General features: G+C 39.6%; 1 protein-coding gene across 3 annotated transcripts in view; it reads left to right on the top strand.

Annotated features, from left to right (window-relative positions):
- KDM5B (lysine demethylase 5B) overlaps positions 1-23403 on the top strand; it is an 87820-nt gene that overhangs the window by 5489 nt on the left and 58928 nt on the right. The window lies entirely within an intron of this gene.

Raw genomic sequence — 23403 nt, 5'->3', positions numbered from 1 at the left:
CCCCCCCACCATGAAAGTGCTAATTAGGTTCCTGGATTTTTGGTTCCAGGAAGCCTACTTGTGTTACCTCTTTCCAAAGGCTATATAAAGGCTGTATATAGGTTTAAAAAACCAGGAACCTAGAAAATCCTTGCTTTCCTCGTTGTAAAGGCCTTTCAGCTTGATTTGTGTTGAGTTAGTAGTGTGATTTTTTTTTTCCTTTCTAAGAGAATTAGATATTTTGTAGAGATGCTAATATACCTGTTTAAAGTGTAGAACAACCTCAAATAAAACTTTTTTTTTAAACCAATCTCCAAAAAAAAAAAAAAAAAAAAAGGTTAAGTGGGATAAATGTTGGGAATTGAAAGGCTGTCTGTACTTTTCTTTCTGAAATTCTAAGTTTGAGTCACTTGAAGAGGCATTACCAGAGGCTAACTGATGAGTTTAGGGTAAGTGGGTGAGTAGAGTGGTACTTTGGGAAAACCTAACACTTGGGCTTCTCCCATTTTGTTTTATATAAAGTTGAGAGGGGTGCCTGGGTGGTTCAGATGGTTAAGTGGCTGTCTTGGGATTAGGGTTCTGGGGCGGTGGAGCCCGCTTCTCTCTCTCCCTTTGCTGTTCTCCCTGCTTGTGCTCACGCTCTCTCTCTCTCTGAAATAAAATCTTTTAAAAAAATAAAGTTCGAGAAACTTATGACTGGATTTTAAAGTGTAATTTGTGAGAAACTTGTTGGAGACATGAGAATTGTATGCAGCATACCAAGGACTTTTTTGTTAACTGCTGTGTCTTAGCATGGAAAAAAGTTAAATGAGGTGCTACCTTCATACACCTCCAAAAATTCTTCCAAAAGTACTGCTTTTTCTGTCATTAACTATTAGATGATTTCTGTGGTGAATGTGCTTTTTATACAGTCTCGTGTTTATGAACCAGAGTAATGAGGAAAAGCCGCCACCAGGGCACTGAGACATTTCTGTTCCATAATTGTGCCATGTTTGGAATCTGACTAAATGCATTCTTAAAAGCCCCCCCCTTTTTAAAAACATTTCATTGTAGACCATTCCTCTTAAAGTTTCTATCATTGCCTTATACCTTAGACACTGTCTAGAGTCATCCCATCTGGTTTTGTTTTTGTTTTTCTCATTTACCTTTCTTTCTGGACAGAAAGATTACTTTGTTTTGCCAGAGCTATTACTTCCAGTGTATAAAGTCAAAGATTTTTATTATGAAAATGCTCAACCATACACAAAGGCACAGAGAATGTAGTCCCTTTTAGCTATTTTCCTGGATATAGAAGAGCAGAAAGCAGATTAGTAGCATTGGGATTGAGAGTAAGCTAGTGCCTTCAGTTAGTTATAAAGAACAATTTTGCTTACGTTTTGTCTTATAAAGGGTGTGAGTGAGATTTGGGCAGTTAGGAATGGGGTTTCTAACCTTTAGTGAGTGATGGTTTCTTTACCCAATTCGAATGGGGATTGTATTTCTCAATTTTTTTTTAAAGATATTTATTTATTTATTTATTTATTTTTAAGATTTTATTTATTTTATTTATTTGACAGACAGAGATCACAAGTAGGCAGAGAGGCAGGCAGAGAGAGGAGGAAGCAGGCTCCCCACTGAGCAGAGAGCCCGATGTGAGGCTCGATCCCAGGACCCTGGGATCATGACCTAAGCCGAAGGCAGAGGCTTAACCCACTGAGCCACCCAGGCGCCCCTAAGATTTTATTTTTAAGTAATCTCTGTATTCAATGTGGGACTTGAACCTACAACCTAGAGATCAAGACTCTCTCACGCTCCACTGACTGAGCCAGCCAGGCACCCTGCATTTCTCAGTTTTAAGCAGTGGCTTTGTTGCTTTATTACACATTATTGGAACCTATGCAGAAATTTGACCATCTTCGGTCAACTCTTGGCACCCAGAAGTGTGGTGGTGGTGGTGGTTGGAGCAGGTTGGAGTAGGTTGGAGGCATGCTCTGCAAGCATCCTTCCATTCTCTCTCTCCATTTCTGTCTGCCAGGCTAGCTCAACTGTTCTCTCCCTCAGGGAACAAACGGTGGCAGTGTAGCTACTTCCTTATAACATGGCTTGGGATAGGCATGTTTAAAATGCTATTTGCACCAATTACAATTGCTGTAGGGGAAAAGAATCTGAAATTTCTCCTGGAAAAGGAGTTTTAAGAACATGAGAATCAAAGGGGGCTAATGAGTTGTTGCTTAGGCTGTTAGGTTCACTTTTCTGTGAAGAGAGGTAGTTTGGCCTTCAGCCTTGGTGCAGTTTCTGTTTCAGCAGAATTGCTGATAAACATTTCTGTGGTGTCAAAAGTTGAAAAGGGACAGTATGAAAATCAGGTCATTGAAAAATATTTTCTGTCAGTAAGCCCTTAAAATTTAATTGCTTTCCCCACCAAAATAATAACTTAATTTCTCAGTAGGAAACTAGTTAAACAACACCAGGCAGAAGATAATGAATGATAATCACATAATGAATGCTTGTATGTATGTATGTATGTATGTATTTATTTATTTATAAAGATTTTATTTATTTGACAGAGATCACAAGTAGGCATAGAGGCAGGCAGAGAGAGAGAGGGAAGCAGGGGAGCAGAGAGCCTGATGTGGGGCTCGATCCCAGGACCCTGAGACCATGACCTAGGCCAAAGTTGAGCCACCCAGGTGTCCCATGAATGGTTTTTTAGAACTTACTGATTTCATTTCACTTGGTAATGTGTTATTTTACAATAGATGTAAAATTTAAGGAAGATTTTGCATGGGTAAAAGTAAGCTTTATCAAGGGGAGTGTATGTGGAATTTTTTTTTTTTTTTATTTTTTAGGAAGATTTTATTTTTTTGACAGAGAAAGACACAGTGAGAGTAGGAACACAAGCAGGGGGAGTGGGAGAGGGAGAAGCAGGCTTTTTGCTGAGCAGAGGCTTGATCTTAGGAACCTGGGATCATGACCTGAGCCAAAGGCAGATGCCCAACTACTGAGCCACCCAGCGCCCCTGGATTATTATTTTTTAAGTCTGTTCCTTTATTTTTTTAAAAGATTTTATTTATTTGAGAGAGAGTGTGTGTGAGAACGAGCAGGGGAGGGGCAGAGGGAGAGGGAAAAGCAGACTCCCTACTGAGCAGGGAGCCCAACTGGGGCTTGATACCAGGACTCCAGGACCATGGCACTTAACCACATGAGCCACCCAGGAGCCCCTAAAGTCTGTTCCTTTATTATGTAAAAGAAGGAGTCGTGTGTTTCTGGATTTTAGAGCATATTCTGTCATGACCTTGGACAATGTCATTTTTCTCCAATGTATGCCTTCTCATCTGCTTTAAGGGGATCTGACACTGACCTAGGGCTGCTGTCCAGATTAATTAATTGATGGATTGCAAGGAGCTTAAATCCTAAAGCTTTATTTGTTCACTGCTAGGAAGAGTCTGGGAACAGATTTAGTGAGGCAAGAGTTAGTACAAATATGTATTCCTCCTGTTCCCCTACAGTGAAAGGATTTTTAAAAAGTGAAACTTGAAAAGTAAAAAACTCAGCATCAAAACTACTATGTACAGGATGTAATTCTTCTTTTGGTCTAGATGAAGCTTGTCTATTCTAGATATTTTTTTAAATTAGGTTAAAATTAGATTAAAATCTTTGTTTTAGGGATGCTTGGGTGGCTCAGTGGTTAAAACCTCTGCCTTTGGCTCAGGTCATGATCCCACAGTCCTGGGATCGAGCCCCACATCAGGCTCTCTGCTCAGCAGGGAGCCTGTTTCCTCCTCTCTCTCTGCCTGCCTCTCTGCCTACTTGTAATCTTTGTCTGTCAAATAAATGAATGAATAAAATCTTTAAAAAATAAATAAATAAATAAATAAATACAATCTTTTTTTTAAGTAGAGCTGTTATAAACTATTTCAGAAAATTTGCAGGTGTATATGTTAATGTGTGTCTTGTGTAGTGTGCATATCCAGGCAAGAGTTCTTATTAGGTGAGCTTTGTGTTAAGAAATGTTTAAAATCATTTAAATCTCTCCTAGTATGAGATGGCTGTGATGCTGTCAAAGCCCTGTAAATGGAGGGCTTTTATGTTACCTAACAATTTAAATAATCCCAGTTTTTCCTAAGTAGGAAATTGAGTTATTAGATTGAGTCTTTAATGTAATATTCCACAGTAATTCTTCTTGTAAAATGGGGAGAAAAGCAAAAGGCAGCAGGGAAGATGTTTATTTTGATCCTCAGGACAGAAGCCAGATTGTATTTTTTTCCTTAGTAACAATTAGTCAAACTTAAAAAATAAGCTGCTGAGAATTCCCATACAAACCTGGATTCCCCAGTTTTTTGTCCGGATGTATCTTGTTATTGGACCTCATAACATTGTCTCTTACGTAGACCCATATATACTGTTTGTACTAGTGAGTTTTTTTTTTTTTTCCCCTTGGTTTGTTTTTGTTTCAAGAGAGAGAGTGCTCAAGTGTGGGAGCGGCAGTGGGTGAGGGAGAGAAAATTTCAAGCGGAGTCTGCACTGAGTGTGGAGCCTACTGCGGGCCTTGATCCCACGACCCTGAGATCACCACCTGAGCCGAAACCAAGAGTCAGAGGCTCCACAGACTGTGCCACCTAGGTGCCCGTTTCTTTTTTGTTTGTTTTTATCTTGAATCAAGCAGTTTATTCAGTATTGCTTCCTAGATGTATTAAAAACACTCTCCAGTATGTTTAAACAACTTTTAAGTCTTTAAATATTGAGTATTTTAGTTAGGGAACATGCACCTAGCCTAAGAGTTCTTTTCCGAGCTATGTTCCTTATGTGGCCGTAGGTAGATTTTTGTGCATTCCTGTGCTGATTCTTGCCGTCTCACTGGCTTGACCAGATTGTAATGTTCAGAGAACTAAAGTTGAAAACTTAGTGTGTGTTGAGCACTTGGTTGGGGCTTTCATTAAGCTCATATTCCTATGTGGCATACATACTCCAGACTAGATACTGAAATGTTACCATTTTACTCTAATCTCATAACTCCGGAAACAAAGAACAAATCCTTATCAAACCCACACATTTACAAGGTCTTTAAGGCAAGATCGTCCCAGGGGCACCTGAGTGGCTCAGTCGTTAAGCTTCTGCCTTCAGCTCAGGTCATGATCCCAGGGTTCTGGGATGGAGCCCACATCCAGCTCCCTGCTCAGTGGGAAACCTGCTTTTCTCCCTTTCCCGCTCCCCCTGCTTGTATTACCTCTCTCCCTGTTCCTTTCTCTCTCTGTGTCAAATAAATAAAATCTTAAAAAAAAAAAAAAAATCCTCCCAATTTTCTCTGTGGTTGTACCAACTCATTTGGTGATACTTAAACCAGATGGTAATGTCTCATCTTTGCCAGTCTTTAACTTGGAGCGAAGAGATGGGGAGAGCAGGATTTCTTAGGATTTGTATTATGGTATCTTAGTTGTGGGACAGGGGCGAGGGAGTGGAGATGAGAGAGGTCTTCAAAGACAGACTTCGGAGTATAATTTCCATTTTGTAAAACTTCAGATATTCACATATTCAAAGCTTTTTCTTCTCCCAGAGAGGCTCTTATCCAGTGGCATGATGTATTATGGATAAATTGAGAATAGCCACCAGATTTTCCAGTAGGAGGCTGGCTTCGGGGATTTGTGTATGGTGTGGATTTAGGGTTTTTAAAAACTGTGCTTTGTGAGCTTGGGTGGCTCAGTCGTTAAGCATTTGCCTTTGGCTCAGGTCAAGATCCCAGTGTCCTGGGATCTAGCCCCATATAGGCTCCCTGCTCAGTGGGGAGCCTGCTTCTCCTTGTCCAGCTCCCCTGTGCTTGTGTTCCCTCTCTCACTATCTTTCTGTCATAAATAAATAAAATCTTTAAAAACAAAAAGAAAAATTGTCATTAAAGGAAAAATTGTACTTCATGGCAGTCCATTCTACTGGGTTCCTTTCACCACTTTTTTTCACTGCTAATCTGTGGCTTTTCTCCTCTTTGTTTATAAAATAAAGTTTAAAAATAAACGTAATCTTCAACTTACGTTTTAATTGCTTATCAAGATTTTTTTTTGAGAGGAATGGAGTTTAGAATTTGACTTAGGATCCAAGGTAATTTGTTTTTGGAGGTTGGTATTAGCTACGAAGTGAAAACTTGAAGAGAACAGATTCATGGAAAGAATACTAGAGTAGGAAACAAAACATTTGCCTTCTGGTGTGTGTTCCATTGCTAATGTGTTATCCTTGAGCTGTTAGCTTTAAGAGGGTCCTGACTATTTTCAGAGTTTCTTATTCCATTGAACTTGCCTATAAAAGGGATTGATGCTGGCCTTGCTTTACATAGTGAGTCCTAAAAGAGGTAAGTAAACTTACTCATAGTCACCTGACCATTATGTGATGGAGTAAGGATTTGAACCTAGAGTTAGTGCACTTAACCACTACTTAGGGGCTCTTGGGTGGCTCAGTGGGTTAAAGCCTCTGCCTTCGGCTCCGGTCATGATCCCAGGGTCTAGGGATCAAGCCCCACATCAGGCTCTCTGCTCGGCAGGAAGCCTGCTGCCTCCTCTCTCTTTCTGCCTGCCTCTCTGCCAACTTACGATCTCTGTCTGTCAAATAAATAAAATCTTTAAAAAAACCCCTACTACTTATATTGCTTCATATATTCATTGTAAAGATACAGTTACGATTAGATGAGATGGTTGATGGAAAATTATGAATCTTTTATTATTTTATTATTGGCTGTTTTATTATCTGTTTGTATTATTCTTTTGCTTATACATTTCGTGTCCTGGTGTAGGCTACCCTTTTTTTTTTCTGATGTACTCAGCAGAAAACATTTTTGTTACTTAGTTCTTGCTGCTAACATACGACAGTTTCATAGATAAGGAAACTGCTGAGAGAAGTTAAGTGACTTGTCTAAGGTGAAAAATCCTTTTTTTAAGGTTTATTTCTTTATTTGAGAGAGAGTGAGTGTGTGTGAGTGGAGTAGGGGCAGAGGGTGAGGGAGAATCTCAAGCTGATTCCAAACTGAGTGTATTTTTTTTTTTAAGATTTTATTTATTTATTTGACAGGGATCACAAGTAGGCAGAGAGGCAGGCAGAGAGAGAGAGGGGGAAGCAGGCTCCGTGCTGAGCATAGAGCCCGATGTGGAGCTTGATCCCAGGACCCCGGGATCATGACCCGAGCCAAAGGCAGAGGCTTTACCCCACTGAGCCCCCCAGGCACCCCACCAACTGAGCGTAGAAGCCAATGCTGGACTCGATCGATCTTAAGACCCTGAGATCATGACCTAAGCCGAAATCAAGAGTCAGAGAGTCAACCAAATGAACCACCTAGGTGTACCCCCTAAGGTGACACAGCTTTTAAAGGACAGGTTAGAAACTTCCAAACCATGGCTTTACTTCCAAGTTCACTGTTCTTCCTTATTATATACAGTGGCTCTCTTAATAAGTCCCACGAATTAGCTAGCTCTTCTCATTTCCTCTCATAGGCTTTTTGGGGAGAAGAGTGGTTTTCCCTAGCTTCCTTCTCACCATCCAAACACAACTGAAGGAACATCAATAAAATTAGTAGTGATACCGAATGATACTAAAATACCATTTCATTTTTAGTCTGTCTCTAAAGTTTGTTTATGAAAATTTAAATAAATCCTGTATTCTTATCCTTTTTTTAAAATCTTCATTCTTTTAGTTTATTAATATGTATGAGCTTTGCACTTCATTCATATACTATTGGTTTTTAAGCTCATTTGTATGGAAACTCCTGGCTCATCAATTTCAGTAACCACCCAGGTTTAATGGAAGAGTATCCATTAAGCCTTAGGCACCCTGAGTGTAGCCCTAACTCCCATCAAAATCATCCTGGACTCCACCCCAGAATTGAATTAGAATCTCATGGGATGCCCATATATGAATTTTAAGGCATTCCTCTGGCCTCTGGTCATATTTATTTATTTATTAAAAGATTTTACTTATTTTTGAGAGAGAGAGCGAAATGGCGGGGGCGGGGGGCATGGTTGTGTTAGAGGGAGAAGTGGACTTCCCACTGAATAGGGATCCTGGCGGGGGAACTCATTCCCAGGACCTGAGCAGATGCTTGACTGACTGAGCCACTCAGGCGCCCTCCTCTGGTCATTTTAAAAGCCGTCTAGGTGTGTTTGTGTGTGTTTATTTGTTTATTATTTTTTAAGCTTTTGTTTATTTGACAGAGAGAGGGAGAGAACACAAGTAGGCAGCGCAGCACGCAGAGGGAGAGGGAGAAGCAGCCTCTCCACTGAGCAGGGTCCCGGATGTGGGACTCGATCCCAGGACTCTTGGGAAGACGACCTGAGCCGAAGGCAGCGGCTTAACCGGCTGAGCCACTTAGCGCCCCTCCCCCCCCCCCCCCCCCCCCCCCCGCCCCAGGTTTAAGAACTGATTTTAGATAGTTCCCTGATAAGGTTTAGGCAGCTGTTAATATAAGGAATTCTCTATCCGTCGACTTTGAATTAGCAGAATTTCTCAACTCTAGGGCCAGAAACTAGAGACTCCTTTTTTACAGCTCTGGTGAATGAAGAAATGAATTGGGTCCACAGCTGCAAAATCCTTTATTTAAAACCTGCAAAAATAGAAGAGTTTTACGGAGTTTGTCCCTTTGATACCAGGCAGCTGTTCAGATGAGGAGCGATTTTATTAGGCTGCAGTTTCTGCGTATTTTACATTAAAGTGGGTTTTCTTGTAAATCAGATTATTATTAAATGTGGCAGTAAGCGTGAAATCAATAAGGCAGTTGATGGTGCTGTCTCTTCAGTAATACCAGCATGGTTTGAGATCTATCCCAGGATAAATTTAAGACCTTTGGAGGTAAGACCTGTTTATCTGCCATTGTAAGTTGAGCTTGCCTATGTGTTAGCCCATCTTTTTCTCTTTCAAATAGCAGATCTACCCAGCCTTGAACCATGGTCAGAATGATAGCATATTGAGTAGAATTGCATGTTGCCCTAAAAATACTAAGTGATCTGGCAGTGGGATGTGTAGAGCAGCTTCCTAGCAATTCCTGTTCAAGTCCAGACTTCAGTCTTTTACTTCAGATATGGCTGTTAGGGATCATACAGGTTCTAAAATTATTTCCAGTTTTAACGTTAGGCTTGCAGCTAACTGTAGCTGGGCTAAACAGCTGTTAAATATTTGCATCTAGTGAAATGAATGGCTTATTATTTATGTTTCTCTTTTTTAGTACAATTGCCAAATATGTCTTGATATGGAACATCAAGCAAAAACAAAGATTTTGTAGTCTTTTAGTATATTCTCAGAGACAGGGCATTTGGTAGTGTAGTTACTGTCCCTTTCGTGACCTTGATTTTGAATCTTGGAGTGTCCAGTTTGTAAAGTACTAAACCTATAGAACATGTGTTTACAGATACAGCAAGGCCTTCAAGGTAGGGTGTGGGCTGGTTACCTTTCCCTCCCCTCTGTACCCAGGTGGGTTTGGGTGTTGATGAGGGGAAGGTTGTTGGGGCCCAGTCCAACCTTTTTCCTCAACCCCTTCCCTTGACAGATCATTTCTGGAACCTTTCTCTGAAGCATGTAATTTTTTCTTAACCTTGGTAGCCTCCATTTTCTGTCAGAAATTGTCTTTTCCTCACTGGGATCCTACTTGGGAAAAAAAAGAAAAACGGAATCAAAACTACTTAATTAAATTTCCTTGGGGGAGAAACTCTGGCAGTATAGCTACTTGATTGTATTGAAGCAATATTTACGCCAGTTATAATTGCTGTAGGGGAGAAGAATCTGACATTTCTTCTGGTTTTATTTGGTGACTTTTGTGTCGTGAGGTGTCAATGAATGATCTGAAAGAAATAATGCTCTCCTCTTAAATTTTCATGAGTGATCTATCATGTCAACCTATTTGAGTGGAAGATGATTTATACTAGGATTTAGCTTTCTTATGATCCTTCTGGGTGATTTTTAAAAGGATGCTTCTATATAGAAGCATATAAATAAGACTTTTGGGAATATGCCAAAAATTTGTATGAATCACCTCAGTACGTAACTTTTTGGTAGGGGGATAGACCTCTGTTAGGGACTTTTTTTTTTTTTTTTAAGATTTTATTTATTTATTTGACAGACAGCACAAGTAAGCAGAGTGGCAGGCAGAGGGAGAGAGAGAAGCAGGCTCTCTGCTGAGAGATGTGGGGCTCGATCCCAAGACCCCGAGATCATGACCTGAGCTGAAGGCAGCTGCTTAATCGACTTAGCCCCCAGGCACCCCTGTTAGGGACGTTTTGAAAGAGTAAGGTCTTCACGTGATCTTGTTATTCCTTTGCTCTTACTGTTTATAAACAAGGTGGTACTTAGCTTGTTCCTGTAACTGGCCTGGAAAGGAAACCCATCTTTTTTTTGAAGTTTTGGGAGGACTATTTTCCATGGTATTTCCACCTGGTTTTGACAATAATAAATTTAAGTCATTTAGAGGTCCTACAAATACAGATCATTGTTACCAAGTTTTATTATCAGTGGTGAAGATGGGGGTACCTGGGTGGCTCAGTCGTTAAGCCTCTACCTTCAACTCAGGTCATGTTCTCATGGTCCTGGGATCTAGTCCCGCATCAGACTCCCTTCCCCGTGGGAGACCTGCTTCTGCCTCTCCAACTCCCCTTACTTCTGTTCCCTCTCTTATTGTCTCTCTCTGTCAAATAGATAAATCTTTAAAAAAAAAAAAAAAAATGGTGGAAGAGAGGGGCACCTGGGTGGCTCAGTCGGCTAAGCATCTGCCTTCGGTTTTCGTTTGCGTCATGATCCCAGAGTCCTGGGATCAGGCCCTGTGGTGGGCTCCCTGCTCAGTGGGGAGTCCACTTCTCTCTCTGTCCCTCTGCCCCAACACATGCTCTCTCTCTCTTCTCTCTGTCTCCTGAATAAATAAAATTTTTAAAAAGTGGTGAAAGAGGACCTTATTGGGACTGATGCTTAAAAAGTACATGGGGTGTCCCTTTTATACCAGTGTGTTTTCATTTACTAATAGATTCTCCTCCATAGAAATAGTGCTTGGACACTTAATACTCTTATAAAGATGTCTGTAAAATGTAAACTGACAGCTTTTACCAGGTCCTGTCAATTATAGGCATTACAATTTTAACAAAGGTCCTTAATATTTTAGTACAAGTGGTGTTTTTTGTTTTTTGTTTTTAATTTATTCATTTTAGAGAGAATGAGCAAGAAAGAACACTAGCAGGATTAAGGGACAGAGTGAGAAGCAAACACCCCTACTGAGCGGGGAGCCCAACTGGGGGCTGCATCCTAAGACTCTGGGATCATGACCTGAGCTGAAAGCAGACAATTAACTGACTGAGCCACCCTGGTGCCCCTTTAGTACCTCTGTTAATCATTTCTTTATGTTTGCATATGATTAATTTGGTAGTTTCAGGATCTTTTTGGTGGTAGGGTTTTTAGGGAAGACTGGGCTGACACTGGTATACCTTTTCTAAAAAGGTTGGCAGTACACATATAGGTCAAGAAATATTGTTAGTGAATAGAGGAAACACTTAAAGGGACTATTTTTAAAATCTGGATGGATAGAGTTCCTTGGAGGGACAGACTGGTTGGGAATTCTGTAGGGATAAGGATTATTAAGAGTTGTTTTCCAGGGGTTGGTTTTTTTTTTTTTTTTTAAAGATTTTATTTATTTGACAGAGAATCACAAGAAGGCAGAGAGGCAGGCAGAGAGAGAGGGGGAAGCAGGCTCCCCGCTGAGCAGAGAGCCCCATGCAGTGCTCTACTCCAGGACCCTGAAATCGTGACCCGAGCCAAATGCAGAGGCTTAACCCACTGAGCTACCTAGGCGCCCCTGTTTCCAGGGTTTGGGTTGAGGAATGACTCTTGGAGTGTTCTTGAGACCTTTTCAGCAGGTCCAAAAGAACTACCTCTTTTCAACTAAATATATGTAACCAGATATTCTTGATAGGCTTTAAACCAAAACAATATACTACAGCTGATTGATTAGAGAAGAAAATATGAAATTCTAGCTTTTTTTTTTTTTTTTTTTTAAGGATTTTATTTATTTGACTGAGAGACAGCCTCTCTCAGAGGAACACAAGCAGGGGGAGTGGAAAGGCACATACCCAACGATTTATTTCCATTAGCCAGACATTAAAGAGATTCGTAAAATATATGCAACATAAAACAATGCCATTCTTTTACTTTTTGATTATTGTTAAATGAATTTATTTGAAACATTTTATTTTTTTAAGTTTTAATTTATTTGAGTAATCTCTACACCCAAAGTAGGGCTCGAACTCTGGACCCCAAGATCAAGAGTAGCATGCTCTTCCAACTGAGCCAGCCAGGTGCACATAAAAGATTTTAAATTTCTGTTGTCATCAGAGTGAATAGATACAAACTAAATAGACTAAAGCTCTTTGAGGTCCTCAATTTCTAAGAGTTTTCAAAGAGGTCCATGGGACGCTTGGATGGCTCAGTAGGTGAAGCCTCTACCTTCAGCTCAGGTCATGCACCAGGGTCCTGGGATCGAGTCCCACATCAGGCTTTTTGCTCAGCTGGGAGTCTGCCTCTCTCTCTTTCTCTCTCTCGCTGACAAATAAATGAATAAAAGCTTTTAAAAAAAATAGAGGCATCCTAAGACCAAAAGTTTGAGAGTTGTAGTCATAAGAGAAACAGTTCTGCAAAGGCCTGACTCAGGAGAAATAAATCTAGGATCTGTGCATGTGTAAGACGTACACTGGTTGCAGAGGACATTTAAAACCAGTAGTAGAGGGTTTGGTAAGAACTTCAATTATCTGTGCTTCTGTGAAGTGAAATGAAAATTTAAAAGTGTTTCCTAAAGGGAAAACAATAAGCTTCCCGTATAACCAGTATCAACTAAAATGTGAGAAAGTGGGCCTTGTTGGTCTTATTTTGTCATTTTATTAGGTTTTTTTTTTAAGATTTAAATTAAGATTTAAGATTTTATTTATTCATTTGACAGAGAGAGAGAGAGATCACAAGTAGGCAGAGAGGCAGGCACAGAGAGAGGGGGAGGCAGGCTCCCTGCTGAGCAGAGACCACCCCTAACCTGGGGCTCGATCCCAGGACCCTGAGAGCATGACCTGAGCTGAAGGCAGAGGCTAACTCACTGAGCCACCCAGGCACCCCTGTCATTTTATTAGTTTTATAACATTTATAATTAACAGATATGATTGTGTTTTTGCTTTTTTTTTTTTTTAAAGAATTTATTTATATAAGAGAGAGTATGAGTATGTGCGCATAAGCATGCACGCCTGAGTTGAGGGGAGGGCAGAGGGAGAGGGAAAAGCACCTGAGGCGGTGCTGGATCCCAGGACCTGGAGATTGTGACCTGACCCGAAGGCGTATGCTTAACAGACTGAGCCACCAGGTGTCCCTATTTTTGCTTCTTTTCTTAAAGATTTTATTTTTAAGTAATCTCTGCACCCAAAGTGGGACTTGAACTCACAGCTCTGAGATCAAGAGTTGCATGGTCCACTGACTGAGCCAGCCAGGCACCCCCATGTGTTTTGTTTCCCCCCACCTTTTTTTTTCTTTTTTTAAAGATTTATTTATTTGGCAGAAAGAGAGAGAGCACACAAACAGGGGGAACAGCAGGCAGAGGGAGAAATAAGCTCCCACCTGAGCAAGAAGCCCAATAGGGACTTGATACCAGGACCCTGGGATTACGACCCTAGCAAAGGCAGATGCCCAGTCGACTGAACCACCCAGGTGTCCCTGTGTTTTGCTTCTTGAGAGCCACTTTTTCGTCAGAAGTTTGGAACATAAAACATAAAAATTGATCCAAGTAATTTTTTAAATTGACTTTTTTTTAAAGATTTTATTTATTTATTTATTTGATAGACAGAGATCACAAGTAGGCAGAGAGGCAGGCAGAGAGAGAGGGGGAAGCAGGCTCCCCGCTGAGCATAGAGCCCGATTCGGGGCTCGATCCCAGGATCCTGGGATCATGACCTGAGCTGAAGGTAGAGGCTTTAACCCACTAAGCCACCCAGGCGCCCCTGACTTGGTATTTTTAAGAACTATTAGACTTACAGAAAAATTGTGTAGAGTTCCCATGTATTCCTTCACCTAGTTTTCCCTTTTATTAACACCTTACATTACTATGACATCGTTGCTATAATTAATGAATGGACATTGTTATTAACTAAAGTCCACGCATTTTATTTATATTTCCTTAGTTTTATAGCTAATACCCTTCTTTTGTTTCAGCATCTCGTCCAGGGTACCACATATTTGGCTGTCATGTCTCTTTAGGCTTTTTTTTTTTTCCAAAGATTTTATTTATTTGGCAGAGAGAGAGATCAAGTAGGCAGAGAGGTGGGGGGGGAGCAGGCTCCCTGCTGAGCAGAGAGTCCGATGCGGGGCTCAATCCCAGGATCCTGGGATGATGACCTGAGCTGAAGGCAGAGGCTTAAGTCACTGAACCACCCAGGCACCCCTCTTTAGGCTTTTTTAAGCTGTTGCAGTTTCTCAGACTATTTCTGATTAACTTGACGATTTTGAGGAGTACTGACTGGGAATTTTGTCTGCTGTCCCACTATTGGAATTTATCTCTTGTTTTTCTCATGGTGAGACTACGTATATGGGCAACTGATTTTTTAAAAAAACATATTGTTTATTTATTTTTAAGATTGTATTTTTCAGTAATCTCTGCATTCAGTGTGGGGCTCAAACTCACGACCCTGAGATCAAGAGTGACCCTGAGATCAAGAGTCTCATGCTCCAATGACTGAGCCAGAAAGGCACCTCTGATTTTTTTTTTTTTTTTTTTTTTAAGGGCATACCTATTCTTGCAGTCTTGTCTATGGAAGGACTTAAAACTGAGAATTTTTGTATCCTCATAATGAGCATAAACCCTGTGCCACAACATGAGCCTCACCTCACTTGATAGACTAACCCATATCTCAATAAGGAGCATATGTGTTTTTACTAAACTGTTTTCTTCGTTTATGAAGTCTTGTCATCAAGTTTTCTTCATTGGCATGTTTTTACCAGTCAGACCTTTTGACTTTATACTTTTTAGCTTTGTAGAGATGTTTAACATTAACTTTTATGACTAGAATTTTTACTTGTTCAATAACATTTGTTGAACATCCACAGTACTCTTCTGTGATGACAGTCTTAATTTTCAATTAAATAATTAAATAATTTTTATACTTAGATGTAGCTGATAATCTGTAGAGCCAGAATAAGTTGTCATTTTTTTTTAAGTTTTATTTATTTATTTGAGAGAAAGAGAGAGTGTGTATGCACACAAGTGAGCACAAGCAGGGGGAGAGGCAGACTCAATATGGGACTTTATCCCAGGACCCTGGAATCATGACCTGAGCCAAAGGCAGATGCTTAACCTACTGAGCCACCCAGGCGAGCTCCTCTTTTAGCAGATCCATTAAGTACCTCTACCCTTGAATTACATACCTAAAACAATCTTAGAAAAAGCTCTTTAAGCACAGAAACCTAACAGTATATTCTCGTTTAAGAATCAAAGGTTTCAGGGGCACCTGGATGGCTCAGTGGGTTAAAGCCTCTGCCTTTGGCTCGGGTCATGATCCCAGGGTTCTGGGATCGAGCCCCGCATAGGGCTCTCTGCTCAGTGGGGAGCCTACTCCCTCCTCTCTCTCTCTGCCTGCCTCTCTGCCTACTTGTGATCTCTGTCTGTCAAATAAATAAATCTTTAAAAAAAATAAAATAAAAATGAGCATTGGAGAAGTAACTGGGCAGAGGGGTGTGAAAATAAAAGGTAGTCCTTTAACCTGGGTTGAAATTGCCCCAATGCCAGCTAGAGTTAGGCTGGAAGGATAGAGTCCTTAAAGATAAAGCTTAGATGTCCGATGGTCCTTGAAAGTTGAGGCCGCAGTGACTTTTTTTTTTTTTTTTAAGATTTTATTTATTTATTTGACAGATCACAAGTAGGCAGAGAGGCAGGCACAGAGAGAGAGGGAGAAGCAGGCTCCCCGCCGAGCAGAGAGCCCGATGCGGGGCTCGATCCCATGACCCTGGGATCATGACCTGAACCAAAGGCAGAGGCTTTAACCCACTGAGCCACCAAGGTGCCCCCCTGCAGTGACTTTTTGCTAGAAGAAATGATATTTCAGTGATCCGAACTTAATGTAAATATAGTACTTTCTATTTTTGTTTTACAATAAACAGTGCTTTATATTTGTCGTTTTAATTTTCGCCATAGTTCTGAAGGTGGCTCTTGTTTGTACATTTCAAATTGAAAAGTTAAGATCCTTCTAGTGGCGGTTAAAGAACCAAAATGCAAATCCAGGTCTTCTGACTTGTAAGTGCATTGCTCTTTGTGTCCTATACTATAATATCTACAACCTCCTGACATTCTGAGGAGCCACGCATCTTATCCATTATCATGTTTTGGTTAAGTACAAGAAGGGACTGAAAAAAGTAGGTTGGGGTAGTGAGAAAGAACTTGGAGGTACAAAAATTTATGAAAGCCAAACATACTCCCAGGACTTTTTTTCTTTCTTTTTTGAGGTTACATACCCCTTTGAAACCCTGGTGAAAGCTGTGAACTGGCTGGTAAAAATCCACATACACTCAATTCTGTACAATGTAAGAACCTCTGATTTAAGGAAGAAAGTGTGATTCTAAAGTCTAAAAAGAAAATTCTCAGTGTTTTTGTTTGTTTTTTTACTAGTGGCTCACTAAGGATGGGAGATCTTAAACAGACTTTGAACAAACGGGTGGCTAATTAAAGCTGCTTAGTGCCAAGCCTATCCAGAGGGAATTAAGAAAAAAAGGAGAAATTAGTCGTATGTAACACATTTTATTTCTTTTGGGAAGACACTGAAGTCTTGTATTACAGAACTTTCCTGGTAGACCGTCCATCAGTGAGTGGTCGGTGGATTCCACTGAGGGACTCACAAATAGTAACTCTGCTTGTCTTTTAATTTATAAATGGGGGTTTATAGTGATTATGCTCTTCCCAGTTCTTCCTCCTTGAATTTGTCTTAAGGATATCGTGTTGACATAAAACTGTCATACATTAGTATGAGAAAGTAGTCTTTTAAATTGTACTTCATACATACTTCCCATATGTGCTACTCAGATTTTTATTAAGTTTGAAGGGCTCCTGGGTGGCTCAGTTGGTTAAGCATCCAACTCTGGATTTCCGCTGGGGTCAATTCCGCTGGGATTGTGGGATTGAGCCCCATGTTGGGCTCCATGCTGTGTGTTGCGTGTAGTGCCTGCTTGGGATTCTCTGTCTCCCTCTCCTCTGCTTCCTTAACAACACCATTCCTCCCACCACTGAGCTCTCAAATAAACAGCTCAAAAAAATCTTTATTCAGGTTGATAAATCTTGGTGGCTTAACTGAAAAATTTTCTGACTTGAATTAAAATACTAACAGATTCTTTGTTCAGTTCCTTAAAATTTTGAGTTGTCATTTTGTGTTACTGTGTTGATAACCTAGAAACAGACTCCGGATTCAGGCACAAAATTTAGCTCTGCTGCACTGGATTAAAAATCCTTTGAGTTCATTTATTCTGTCGTGACTGGCTTTCATAGAACACATGCAGTTACAAAATACGGTGGTCCTTAGTTAATGTTATTCTTTGTAAACTAACCAGAATGAGCTTTTGACAATGATTTTTTTTTTAAGATTTTATTTATATATTTGAGAGTGAGAGAGCAAACCCGAGCAGGGGGAGGGGCAGAGGCAGAGGGAGAAGCAGACTCCCTGCTGAGTAGGGAGCCTGACATGGGACTCGATCCCAGGATCCTGAGATCATGACCTGAGCTGAAGGCAGATGCCCAGTGGACTGAGCCACTCAGGCACCCCTTGACATTAATTTTTGTAAAAGTTAGTTTGTCTGCAGGAGTCCGAGAACCAACTTCTGGAAAAGCCTTTTGTAAAGTATGTACTTTTTGATTTTTCTTAGTGTTAGATCTCAAAATGGTGATAGCTTCTCTGTATTTAGAAATATTAAGTATTCTGATATGTGGATGCTAGTTGGGGATGATTCGCAGAGTGAATTTTCATGGAGTTTTTGAAAAATTCTTAGCATCCTATGAAAGTTAAGTTAATCTCCCACTGGGCAATTTTATTGCACATTTCTCAGTTAAATGTACTGTAAGTTGTTGCTCAGTTAGTGCTGGGACTAAGGAAAATGTTTGCTTGATGTTTCCCAGGACTCTGACGATTTTGAAGCTTCAACTTCTTATTTAATTGCCTTCCAAGGAATATATTTTTTTAGTGATTAGGAAAACAATTGAACGTTTAAATAATAGTTTAATAATAATAAATAATAATAATAAAAAATAAGCCTTTCAAAATGAAGGCTTTAAAAAGACTTACTTATTTAAGTGTGAGAGAGAGAGAGGGCTGAGGAAGAGGGAGAGAGAAACTCAAGCAAGACTCTGCACTGAGTTTGGAGCCCAACATGGGGCTCAATCCTATGACCCTCAGATCATGACCTGAGCCTAAATCAAGAGTTGTTCCCTTAACTGACTGAGCCACCCAGGCACCTCTAAAAGACATTTTGAAGTTTTAAAAGTGAGTGAATCTTAGCAGGAAATTTATATGGGATGCCTTGCAATCTATGAACTCTTAGAACACCTAGTTAGTATGGAAATGCTCTTTTTATGCTAGAAAAATGATTTGTGAATCATTTTATTGTTCGGGACTAAAAGTTTTGGTTAGATTATATGGTGTTCCCTTTAGATACTTAAGTGTCAAACCCAAACTTATCACACTGTTATTTAATGGTTTCTTTCCTTCTTTGCTGGCTTTTTCTCCCCATTTAAAGGTAGGGTTCATTGAGGCGAGACTCAGCCAATGATATCTTAATTCTAATATTTCAATGTGAGCATTGCAAATAATATGTAATTCTTTTATTGTAGTAAAGCTTTGCAGCTGACAGTGAAAGTCTTGAAACTAAATGGCATCCCATTTTCCCTCATTCTCTGTAACTAGAAGAAGTGATAGTTTTCAGCGATCTGTATTTAATGAAGGAATGATCTTCTGAGTTTTAGTTTTTAGCTTATTATACCCTGCTGTGTGAACTTCCTTAGTGATAGATATGTTCTGTTTTCCTCCTGATGCTTTATTTTTAGGATTCATTTTATTTGAAAAAGCTTCAGTATAAAATAAGCATATATTATATAATATATACATAAACATAAATACGTACATGCAAAGACATAACTCACTGTAGTATATAAAACTTGAATATATAGATAAGATGAAATTAATTTCCTATCATTGTGTTTTGGGATTAGAAGGCCTATTTGGCAAAGAAAAAGGCCGACTTGATTAATCAGGAGATGTCTTACATTACCCATAAGTCTTAGCTTATAAAAACTATTAGGCCATGTGGACAGTATGTTAATCATTTACTTGTATATTCTTACATATTATCTTTGATACGTTTTTGGTGTAACCTTCAACCCAGATCAGTTCATTTCAGAAAGCCTACAGCTTTTATGAGATATTAGAGAGCAAAGCTCTGAGCAACATAAAGTCCTCCTCTTAGCCTGTGATAGAATATTGAGCAATGTGATTGTCTTCCACTACATTGTGTTCTATATAGTTAAACACATTGCTTTCCTTATCTTTAGTTATCAAGCCAAACAAAAATAAATAACTTGCCCCTTTCCGACCCAGGATGGAGTAGGTAATATTTTTAAATTGATTAACAAAGTATAGTATTTCTTTAAATGACAACTGACATTGAAACAGGAGCCATAGTCTTTGTGGAAGAGGCAGTGTGACAACATAAAATACTTGAAACCCTTATCTGTGATGACCTTTTTAAACAGGTAGTGCTGCCACTTTTTTTTTTCTTTTTCTTTTTCCTTTTCTTTTTTCTTTTTTTTGTTTCTTTTTCGTATTTTCTTTTTAAAGATTTTATTTATTTATTTGACATAGACACAGCGAGAGAGGGAACACATGCAGGGGGAGTGGAAGAGGGAGAAGCAGGCCTCCCGCAGAGCAGGAACCCCTGGGCTCCATCCCAGGACCCTGGGATCATGACCCAAGTTGGAGGCAGACGCCTAACGACTGAGCCACCCAGGCGCCCCTCTTTTTGGTATTCTAATAGTAAATAGCTTTGTACCAATTTCTGATCTGCATTTTCCTTATTAAAAGAAATTGTGGTAAGATGTGATCTTTTTTTTAACATAATAGTTTATCAGGCATCGCTGGTGGGCACTTTACTGAAGTCTTCTGATCACTAAAACAAAACCTTCTTTTACTTTTTTTTTTTTTTTTTTTTGTCTAAAGTAAGTTCTGTGCCCAGTGTGGGATCTGAATTAAGGATCCAAAGATGAAGAATTATATTCTCCACGAACTGAGGCAGAATCAGCCAGGTGCCCTAGACCTTGTTTTACTTTTAAACTAAAATTAACCAATAGTAATAAAAATTCTAATAATATAGATTTGAAATAATAATAATCTCTTTTGGGGTACCTGGGTGGCTCAGTGGGTTAAAGCCTCTGCCTTCAGCTCAGGTCATGATTCCAGGGTCCTGGGATCAAGCCCCGAATCATCCTCTCTGCTCAGCAGGGAGCCAGCTTCCTCCTCTCTCTCTCTCTGACTGCCTCTCTGCCCAGTTGTGATCTGTGTGTCAAATAATAATCTCTTTCCCCCTCCTATTATGAAAGTCTTTAAAATTTACATACATGTAATACTGTTGGCACGATTTTACATGTTTTAGGTTTTTTTACTCATTCAGTCTTGGCTGTCTTTCAATATTTAGAACATGTAGATTTTTTTCTTTATTGCAGCTGCAGAGTATTTTATTGCTATTTACAGATATGTCAACATTTGCTTACCTTATTCCTCACTGATAGATACTAAGGGTTTTTTTTTTTTCTTTTTAGGATTTTTTTTTTTTTTAAAGTAATCTCCACAACCAATGTGGGCTCAAACTGAGATCAAGAGCCTCATGTTCCACCCACTGAGCCAGCCAGATGCCCCATTAGTAAGGTCTTAAGTTAATACAATTCTGCAGTTAATTTTTTTTTTCTTTATATTTTGGTGTTGTGAATGGTAACAAATATTTGTAAATTCTAACCTGAGGAATTGCTGGGTCAATAGACCTTTAAAAATTTGATGTTTTCTAATTGACCTCCAGAAACAGCATACTAATTATCAGGGTCCATATTTCCTCACATATTGCTAATACTGGTGGTGTGTATATTTTAAATCATTGCTAACCTGGTAGGTAAAAACACGGGGATCTTGTGTATTTTTTGAATTTTGAGTAAAGTTGGACACCAGTCTTTTTACAGCTAGCCATTTTTTCTTGGTAACTACTAACACAATTTGTCCATTTTTCTGTGTGTTCTTATTTATTGGTATGAGTTCTTCATAGATCTAGAATTTTAAAATGCTGTATAATATTCAGTGTTGTTATAATATCAGTCATCTTTCTAACATTATACTGTAGTTAATTTCATGTATGTTGATTCCAGGTGAATTATTTTCTTAGAACAAACTTCTGGGTATGAAATAGGGTAAAAAGACTGTGAACTTCCTTGTATTGTTTTCTTAATCCAAAGTAGTTTATTTAATATGTAAGAAATGTTATTTAATGTATGTAACATATTTCAGATTGTATTTGAAATGGCTAAGGAAGTAAAAGAAAATCATCTGTAATCCTACCACCAAAGACAACCACTATTAATCGTTTTTGCTGTATATCTTTCCAATGTTATACTTTTATATTGCATAGTCTGCCTTTCTTTTCCTTCTTAACAAATATAAGGAACATCTTTCAGTGTCAATAAATAGAGCTCTACCACTGCATAATTTTTTGTCTTTTTGCTTTTTTAAATGTGTTGAAAATATTATAATATGCATAATAAAGAATTTACCATTGTAATAATTTTAAGGGTACAATTCAGTGACATTAAGTACATTCATAACCATTAACGCCAGGCACCTGAGTGGCTCAGTTGTTAAGAGTCTGCCTTTAGGGCGCCTGGGTGGCTCAGTGGTTAAAGCCTCTGCCTTCGGCTCAGGTCATGATCTCAGGGTCCTGGGATCGAGTCCCACATCGGGCTCTCTGCTCAGCAGGGAGCCTGCCTCCTCCTCCTGTCTCTCTCTGCCTGCCTCCTCCTCCTGTCTCTCTCTGCCTGCCTCTCTGCCTACTTATGATCTGTCTGTCAAATTAAAAAAAAAAAAAAAAAAAAAGTCTGCCTTTAGCTCAGATCATGATCCAGGGGTCCTGGGATTGAGCCCTGCATCCGGCTCCTTGCTTTGTGGGAAGCCTGCTTCTCCCTCTCCCACTCCCCCGCTTGTATGCTCACTCTCGCTCTCTCTCTCTCTCCCCCCGCCGCTGTCTCTCTCTCTCTGTCAAATAAATGAATAAAATCTTTAAAAAAAAAACCATTAAAACTAATATATCTCCAGAACTTGTTCGTTATTCCAAACTGAACTCTGTACTCATTAATGCAGCATAATTTTTCTTTTCTTTTCTTTTTTAAAGATTTTGTTTATTTGACAGAGATCACAAGTAGACAGAGAGAGGCAGGCAGAGGGTGAGGGGGGAGGCAGGCTCCCTGCCAAGCAGAGAGCCCAATGTGGGACTTGATCTCAGGACCCCGAGATCATGACCTGAGCCGAAAGCAGAGACACAACCCACTGAGCCACCCAGGTGCCCCATAATTTTTCTTTTTAAAGATTTATTTATTTATTTATTAGAGAGAGAGAGAGAGAGAGAGAGCGCGCGCACGAGCGCGCATGTGGGAACACAAGCAGGGGGAGCAGCAGGCAGAGGGAGAGGGAGCAAGGAGCCAGATGTGGGACTACTGAGATCGTGACCTGAGCCGAAAGCAGCTGCTTAACCAACTGCGCCACCCAGGCGCCCCCATTAATACAGCATAATTTTTATCCTTTAAATATTCTACTGTGGACATTTAAGTTGTTTGCAGTTTTCTCTACTTACAGGTAGCATAATACTTTTCCTTGTCTGATTATTTCCTCATGACAGCAGTTCTTCTAAGAATCTGTAGCAGTAGATACGTTAAGGACGATTCTTTAAAATTAGTCTTGAATGGCAGTCTTCACCACCACCCCCAAACTTAACTTTAATTTTATAATAAAAGTTAAGGTAACTAGGAAGTTACATATAAAAATTTAGTTTATGGATGTTTTGACGTTAATACAGCTATTTTGTAAAAAGATAACCTTTATGGAATAGAGGAATTTTGATTCTTTCAAAGTCAGTGATTTTTGCGGGGGGCTCCTGTCTGGCTCAGTCCGAAGAGCATGTGATTCTTGATCTTGGGGTGGTGGTGAATTGGAGCCGTATGTTGGGTGTAGAGATTATTAAAAATAAATGAACTTTATTTATTTACTTTTTAAAAAATACTTGTTTTTTGTCTTTTTTTTTTTTCTTTAATTTATTTGTTTGACAGAGACACAGCGAGAGAGGGAACACAAGCAGGGGAAGTGGGAGAGGGGGAAGCAGGCTTCCCATCAAGCAGGGAGCCTGATTCGGGGC

This window comes from Lontra canadensis, unplaced genomic scaffold (assembly GCF_010015895.1).
Source record: "Lontra canadensis isolate GAN:19392208 unplaced genomic scaffold, GSC_riverotter_1.0 scaffold63, whole genome shotgun sequence".
Classification (NCBI taxonomy): domain Eukaryota; kingdom Metazoa; phylum Chordata; class Mammalia; order Carnivora; family Mustelidae; genus Lontra; species Lontra canadensis.
This window is presented reverse-complemented; position numbering and strand designations above follow the sequence as displayed.